Source organism: Diadema antillarum, unplaced genomic scaffold, assembly GCF_040938485.1.
Source record: "Diadema antillarum isolate AM-2024a unplaced genomic scaffold, OU_Dant_1.0 seq00000522_RagTag, whole genome shotgun sequence".
NCBI lineage: Eukaryota > Metazoa > Echinodermata > Echinoidea > Diadematoida > Diadematidae > Diadema > Diadema antillarum.
This window is the reverse complement of record NW_027271474.1, coordinates 761,721-771,775: the sequence shown is the minus strand read 5'-3', so window position 1 is coordinate 771,775 and position 10,055 is coordinate 761,721.

Genomic DNA, 10,055 nt, shown 5'->3' with positions numbered 1-10,055 from the left:
GACAGTCCCGTGTAATTTAGGTGGGGATGGTGAAAAGGGGTGTTGAGATATACGCTTTCATTACCACGATTTTTTCTCCATTACCAAAAGCAAAACAAAAACAAAACAAAACAAAACAAAGCAAAGCCAAAGAATACCAATCATTTCTAGAAAATATGAGCAACTAATCCAGACTGTCAAATGTCTCATAGTACAGAATGATTATCTCTATAGGTTTAAAAACATGATACGCGCAGCATAGACGGTACAGGCTATTCGTGCCAAGACAAAAGAATTCAACGTATTTTGTTGTTGGTTTGTTGTTTTTATTGCCTTTTAAAATGTAGCTTCTGACTTTTTCTACACCGTCTACCTGAGTAGTGGGAGTAATGGTAATAGAAGTAGTAGTAGTAGTAGTAGTAGCAGCAGCAGCACTTGCAATAGTAGTAGTAGTAGTATAGTAGTAATAGTAATAGTAGTATTGTACTAGCGGCGGTAGTAGTAGAAGTAGTAGTAGTAGGAGGAGAATGAAGAAGGAAAAAAGCGGAAGAAAAAGAAGAATAAAAAAGAATATGAAAGAAGAATATTGAAAGAAAGAAAGAAACTAAGAAAGATAGGAAGGAATAAGAAAGAAAACAGAAAGGAAGGCAGGAGAAGGAAAGAAAAAGGAAATGAAGCGAAAGAAAAGGAGAAGATTGATAAGAAAATGGAAGAATTAATATCAAATATTTGTTAAGTCTGTACGAGACCTTGAGATCCATCTTGCGGTCGGAGCTTACTCTTCTGGAGCGAAAATCTATCCGAAGATATTTTGTGGGTATGCGTGTGTGTGTGTTTGTGTATGTGTATGTGTGTGTGTGTGTGAGTGTGTGTGTGTGTGTGTGTGTGTGTGTATGGGTGGGTGTGGGTGTGCATGCATTTTTGTGCGCAGAGTATATAGAAGATAACATAATCTGTCTTCCTATTGCTTTTCAGTGTATAAACAGGCCGTCTTGGTTCGATTAACTTGCGTATATCCGTCACCACCACTACCAACACAGCTTGTGCCTCACTCCAAGCGTGTCTGCTTTTTTATTGTTTTGTTTCGTTCTCTTTCGGGTGCTTGAGCTGTGCCTGAAATGGTGCATGCAGTAAACCCTGTCAAAGCGAGAAAGGATTTTTTGTTTTTAGGGTCTTTTCTGTCAACTATTTATTTCTAAACTTTTAAGAGGGACACTGAGTGAATAGCAGCTGTCATAAATCACGCACTTCTCCTCGAGTTACAGTCGATGACACGAAGTGGAAGAGAGGTGATCAAGATACTTGAAACAGGTGTAATGTCTTCTTTCCAGGAGAGATTGACATGATGGTGTGGTGTGTGTAAGATTACACTCTCTCACGTCCATTGCCGCAGTGTGAAGACTGAGCAGAAAATGGTGTTAGATTTGTTCACGCCTGCTGCATAACTCTGGAAACGTGATGCGACTGGTACAATGCGAACCTGTACCTTTTACTCTCGGTTTGCTCTTGTTACAGCGGGGTATTATGGCCACATGGTAATTGATTTATGACATTTCGTGGGACGCGCAAGTCAGGTGAGATTTATTCATCGATCTGGGAAATATGACATAACTACTAATGTCAGATATCAAAGATCTGCCTTTGGAATTCGAGTTTGGAATTGTATATTGATGTATTTTTTCTTTATCTGTCTATCTATTTACCTATCTAATACCATCTATCTATCTTTCTATCTATCTATCTATCTATCTATCTGTCTATCTATCTATCTATCTATCTACCTACCTATCTATCTATCTACCTACCTACCTACCTACCTACCTACCTATCTGTCTATCTACCTATCTATCTATCTACTATCTATCTATCTATCTATCTATCTATCTATCTATCTATCTATCTATCTATTGTTAGAATGCTTATCTATCTGTTTATTTATTCTGGTATCTAATCATCTATACATCCAAATATTTTTCTGTACTTACCCATAGGCTTACATTTTTTTCGTGTCTCTACCTAATAATATGGATGTATCTCTTTCTAGCTAGCGAACATTGCATTTATGTTGTAACTAAGCCTCTTTCTTTCGGTCGTTTGATATTGACAATTCATATTGACATAGGGACAAACAGACAGAGAGCGAGAAAAAAACACAAGGCCCAGACAGATCTATCTATATATGGAAAAATACGTAGAAATGTTTGTAACTGCGACAGCCGCATACATCTCAAGTTTTCGAAGAAAATATACCACGAGGACGCCCGCTGACGGCTAAACTCAGCATATCATTAAGAAACAGGTCATCCCCAACCTCACTCGCCCTATCCAAACACATCGGCGCAGTACAGCGTGATTTCTTCACCTAGCATCCTCTGGCATCGTATCGTCTTACCGGGATATCTTTACGAAATCTTTCGCTGGTACAACTTTTAAAGGTAGGGTTTTCTCCTGCAATACTAGGAAACGAAGAGGTGGATGATGAGTATGAGTTGGGTTTCGGGGTATAGGATGGTTCCTATAATTATCCATGATTCTGAAGTTTATGTAATATAAACGTCTGTGTATCATAGTAAGGAACATGCTTCATCCACGATTATCAGAGATAATAATATTCTGAAGGAGTCTTCATATCCAAATGTATAAAAGAATACACAATAAGTTAAATATACAATATTTAGCAAAGATGAATATTTATGAGTTCTTCTCATTCTTCTTACTCAAAGCTTTTGACATTTTTTTCTGGTTTTATTAAACCAGAAAAATGAGGGAATGTGAAGAAGACCACCAGATAATCACAATTAAAATTTTGAAGAAAAAGTGTAGCAAGGAGAAGGAAAATGCCATACGGGAAATACAGTGAGTTTGCCAAGCTAAGATGTTTCTGCTCATGACAATAATCACTATGAATATTGTAAAAGTATTGTTAATCGCGAGCTATAACACATCACTGACAGCAATCTTCCCTTTCATTATTCAAGCTGAAATTTTCGAGAGTTTTATTTTGGATTGATTTTTTCCTATATACTGCATATTCGTTATTCTGTCGGCAGATCAGTGATAATGCGATCTTTTCAATTCAAACTTTGGGGTAAAACTTTTGACAAGCGGTAAAAAAAATAAAACAAACAAACAAACAAGCAGGTGCGGAATCTCTTTCCCGACTCCCAAATTGACATTTACAAAGTACAGTGTATACAAAGTGGTCTATAACTCACCTTCTGACGTCATAATCATGACAGTCGCTTTATCAGGAGAAAAACTTTTACTCGATAGTAGCCCCAATTTCATCCAAAAAGTGAATGCTTTGATGACGTGGAATGAGTATAAGCGAAGCCAAAATACGTTTGTATCAATGCGAGTGAATGTCAGCTACAACTGAAGACGGAGGCTATGTGAAGACAATTTTTTTCTCTCTCTCTTTCTCTTTTTCTTTCAACTTCGCTGAATTAGAAGTGATATGCCAAATATGATAATTACGATCAGTTTTGTGTTTTTGTTTTCCAATGCGATGGATTTCTTAGCGATGTAAGGCGGATTTGACTCGAATATTTGACTGCAAATTAATATTTTTTCTTTTTTATTCCCCTCAATTTCGTTTAAACCTGTTCAAAGTGAAGCTAAGTATTTGTCTTTCAGCTATCAAGTTCCAGTCTCGGTGTATCGAACTATTTTACCACAACGCCCGCTGAGCTAGCCGCGGGCAGTTCAGGCGGCAAACGACGATCGTAGGGTCAGAGAGCAAAATCCGGCGGTTGTTTCCACTATCTACCCGAAGATCTTTCCAAATTTGATCTCGATCGCTTGTCGGTTAGTTTTATTTCTGTATAAGTCCCTGTCGACACTACTTCTCATCGAAGAATTGAGGCATTAGCACGTCTGTCGAGTTTTCTGACTTTGTGGACATTTGCTCCAATCCTTTGATAATCCTTCAAGTCACGTCACGCACGAGACATTACATTACATTTCATTACACTACATTGCATCACATTACATTACATTACATTGCACAACATTACCACTACATTACATTTACATTACATTACATTTACATTACATTACATTACATTACATTACATTACATTACATTACATTACATTACATTACATTACAATACATTACATTACATTACGTGTAGCAAAAAAAAAAAAAAAGCTGCTGAAAACTGCTTATCCAATAGTGGCGAGCCAAAGTAAAAGGTCATTTTGCCTCTGATGACGATTCTGCTATAGAACCGAAAGCTCAGGTCCCTTTTGACTACATTACATTACATTACATTACATTACATTACATTACATTACATTACATTACATAATACTACATTACATTACATTACACTACATGACATGACATAACATGAAATTACATTACACCACATAACAATACATTACAGTGCATTCTTACACAGCGCTACTACCACTACATACCATAACATGGCATGAAGTACATCACATCACATCACATCACACCACACCACACCGCACTAAACCACCTCAACAAGGCATCTCACGTCAAACCATCACACTGCAGGTCACGTCACGTCACATCACATCACATCACATCACATAACATAACATAACATCACATCACATCACATCACATCACATCACATCACATCAGATCACATCACACCACATCACACCATATCACATCCAATCACATTAGACCACACCACATCACATCACATCACATCACATCACATCACATCACATCACATCACATCACATCACATTATACTACCCTAAACCACACCATTCTTATGTCACAATACATTACAACACGTCACATCACATCACATCTCATCACACCACACTACAACAAACCACACCACACCACATCACATCACATCACATCACATCACATCACATCACATCACATCACATCACACCACATCACACCATATCACATCCAATCACATTACACCACACCACATCACATCACATCACACCACACCACATCGCACCACACCACAACACATCACATCACATCACACTACATCACACCACATTACAAAACATCACATCACAACACAACACATCACGTCACATCACATCACACCACATCACACCACACCACATCACATCACATCACATCACATCACATCACATCACACCACACCACATCACTCACATCACATCACATCTCACCACATCACATCACATCACATCACATCACATCACATCACATCACATCACATCACATATCACATCATATCACACCTGGCCACACCGCATCACATCACATCACATCACATCACATCACATCACATTGCATCACATCACATCACATCACATCACATCACATCACATCACATCGCATTACATCACATCACACCACGTCACATTACATCACAGCACAGCACATCACATCACATCACATCACATCGCATCGCATCGCATCGCATCGCATCACATCACATCACATCACATCACATCACATCACATCACATCACATCACATCACATCACAGCACACCACATCACATCACATCACGACACAACACAACACAACACAACACAACACAACACAACACATCACATCACACATCACACCACATTACAAAACATCACACCACAACGCACCACGTCACATCACATCTTATCACACCATACTACACCACATCACATCATGTCACAGCACATTACACACATCACATCACGTCACATCAAATCACGTCACATCACATCACAGCACAGCACATCACATCACATCACATCACATCACATCACATCACATCACATCACATCACATCACATCACATCACATCACATCGTATCACACCTGGCCACACCGCATCACATCACATCACATCACATCACATCACATTGCATCACATCACATCACATCACATCACATCACATCACATCGCATTACATCACATCACATCACACCACGTCACATTACATCACAGCACAGCACATCACATCACATCACATCACATCACATCGCATCGCATCGCATCGCATCACATCACATCACATCACATCACATCACATCACATCACATCACATCACATCACATCACATCACATCACATCACAGCACACCACATCACATCACATCACGACACAACACAACACAACACAACACAACACAACACAACACATCACATCACACATCACACCACATTACAAAACATCACACCACAACGCACCACGTCACATCACATCTTATCACACCATACTACACCACATCACATCATGTCACAGCACATTACACACATCACATCACGACACAACACAACACAACACAACACAACACAACACAACACAACACATCACATCACACCACATCACACCACATTACAAAACATCACACCACAACGCACCACGTCACATCACATCTTATCACACCATACTACACCACATCACATCATGTCACAGCACATTACACACATCACATCACGTCACATCAAATCACGTCACATCACATCGCATCACATCACATCACACTACGTCACATCACATCACAGCACAGCACACCACATCACACCACATCACATCACATCACATCGCATCGCATCACATCACATCACATCACATCACATCACATCGCATGACATGACATGACATGACATCCCATCACATAACACCACGTCACATCACATCACAGCACAGCACATCACATCACATCACATCACACCACGTCACATCACATCACATCACATCGCATCACATCGCATCACATCACATCACATCACATCACATCACACCTCAACACACCACATCACATCACATCACATCACACCACACCACATCACATCACATCACACCACGTCACATCACACCACATCACATCACACCACATCATATCACATCACATCATATCACATCACATTACACCACATCACATCACATCACATCACACCACACCACATCACATCACATCACACTACATCACATCACACCACACCACACCACATCACATCACACCACACCACACCACACCACATCACATCACATCACATCACATCACATCACATCACATCACATCACATCACATCACATCACAGCACACCACATCACATCACATCACACCACATCACATCACATCACATCACACCACGTCACATCACATCACATCACATCACATCACACCACACCACATCGCATCACATCACATCACATCACATCACATCACATCACATCACATCACATCACATTATCACATCACATTATCACATCACACAACAACACGTCACACTTCACTTGTCACGTGATTCGAGAGCTTCTTGTTTACATTCCCGCTCAAAACGACGCTGCTGGTCTTCGTTGTAACTTCTGTTGTCTGACCATTTATTCTCGAAAACGCCTACGTACGGTACAAGTCGATCCTCTCTGGACCATGCAGACCACTCCTCCTAAATGTCATCGACATCTTACGTAGTACATTCGCCAGGGATAATAACAGTCAACCTCGTATTATTAACCTCGACGGATGGATGGAGGGGGAGGGTGGGGTAGGGGGAATTCGTTTCCGCTACGTCATGCTGTATTGAAGTACAATGTATGTGAGAGCCGTCACACATGCAACAAATTCCTCCCTAACTGTGATACACAGTCCGATTTGTCTTTTGCCCTCACCCTATCACTGTAACACGAATCTCCATGGATGTATAGTCTCGGGGGTAACTTGCGGTTCATAATGGTCCGTCTCTCTTGCATTCAATTGCGCCCTATCCCGTTTCCGGATCAGCGCGATCGCTTACAAAATGCGCACGGTATCGATGACCAGCAGACGATGTGGGGAGTGATTGTTCTAGGCGGGAAGGAAAAAAAAATAAGTGCTACCCTTCATCAGTGTTTACCGATATGCTATATAGTCGGCGCAAATTGAAGACTTCGAAATATCCTAGTAGATAAGAGTGCGTGTTTGGCACAAAACTGAAGTGCATAGGGCCTAAACACAATGAAACAAACATGAATCCGACAAATTGAATATTGAGACTAAGTGCAATAAAGCAAACTAATGTTGATCAACGAAATAAATTTATGAAATAAATGAAACAGAAATAAAAAAAGAAAATCAATCCCTGAAAACGCCGCCTTTGTCGTACCAGTGGCGTAGCCAGGGGGGGGGGGGGGCGATGGGGGCGGTCGCCCCCCCTAAGATTTGGACCGGGGATTTGGGAGGCGGAAAAAAAAATGCGTGTATACTGTATGCATGCACATGAAGCGGGTCTCCTTTGCAACCTTTCATCAAATAAGATTTTTTTTGTTGAATATTTCACTCAAAGTGTGCACCAGATCGTTGAATTTCAATTCAAAATATGCAAAATCTCTCGTGCTTGGAGGGGGTATCCCCCTCCCAAACCCTCCCCCTCTGTGCCTCTTTCCCTAGCTAAGTACACTTTTTAGATTTACAAAAAATTCTGAATAATTCTGAGTGCACAAGACTTATCACTTATATTCCGAAAACTGAAGGTTCCCTCATGTTTAAGGGGAATTTCCCCTTTTAATCGACCCTTTCCTCCCTCAACCCCCCCCCCCATCATTTTTTTTTTGATTTCCCAAATGTTGATTCCATCAAAATATGCGTATACGAGATATCTCAATATCAACCTTAAAAAGATAAAAGCTCCATCGGAAGGGAGGGTGGAGATAACACTCGCCCACGCCTTCTCCCTGCTCGCCCCCCCCCCCCCCCGCCATGCAAAGAAGTAGACTGTGGCTATACCCAGATCGCTTTATTTCAATTCTAAAAACGCAAAAGCTCCGCGAGCGAGAGGGGGAATCCCCCTTCCCCTAAGCTCTACCTTACTAGACTTTATACATACGCACAGATGGTGCACATTCAGAATAAGAGCTAAATTCCGTGATTTTAACACTTCGATGAAAAAGTATTGCACCAAAAATTTGCACCAGATCGCTGAATTTCAGGTCTGAAAACGCAAAATCACCTTCGTGTGGGAGGGGATATGCCCCTATGTACACCCTCGTGTGCATGCTTTTTTTCTGTTTGATTGCTGAACAGACAGCGTTCATGATATTCAGTGTAAGAATTAATACAAGAAGACTAGTGTATTTAGATTATACCATTTTATAGGCAAATTGTCCAATAATAATCTACACTAAAATATACTGCAACCTTAAACAAGTGGGACTGTTTCAACTCGTTAAAACACGCAAAAACATGCATCAAATTGCACCATTTGCAACATCAAAATGCAAAAAGTTCTTACCGTGGGAGGGTGGACACCCCCCTCCCACACCCTCCCCTCCACCCTCGCTCGCTCCGCTCGCTCGGGTTCAGTCGCGTTCATGATATTCAGTGAAAAGAATTAATACAAGAAGTGTATCTAAATTATACCATTTTATAGGTAAATTGTTCAATAATAATCTACACTAAAATATACTGCTACCTTAAACAAGTGGGAATGTTTCACGTCTATAAAACGCGCAAAAACATGCCTCAAATTGCACCATTTGCAACATCAAAATGCAAAAAGTTCTTACTGTGGGAGGGGAGACACCCCCCTCCCACACCCTCCCCTACCCCTCGCTCGCTCCGCTCGCTCGGGTTCAGTCGCGTTCATAATATTCAATGAAAAGAATTAATACAAGAAGTGTATCTAAATTTTACCATTTTAAAGGCAAATTGTTCAATAATAATCTACACTAAAATATACTGCTATCTTAAACAAGTGGGAATGCTTCACGTCTATAAAACGCGCAAAAACATGCATCAAATTGCACCATTTGCAACATCAAAAACACCCCCCTCCCACACCCTCCCCCCCCCCCTCGCTCGCTCCGCTCGCTCGGGCTCGGTCGCTTCGCTCCCTCGCAGACTAACCGCCCCCCCCCCTAAGATGAAATCCTGGCTACGCCGTTGTGTCGTACTGTGCTAAAGAAGTTTCTTATGTGAATTGCTTCCCTTTTCTCTGTGAGGAAAATGCCTCTGATTGCAATTTTGATGGAGCCACAACTCGACTAAAACAGGCAGGGGCAGCATACTATCAAACATCTATAATTGATATAAACAATTCGTGTGTGTGTGTGTGTGTGTGTGTGTGTGTGTGTGTGTGTGTGTCTGTGTGTGTCTGTGAGTGTCTGTGGCGTTGTTTTATTTCTGTTCGATG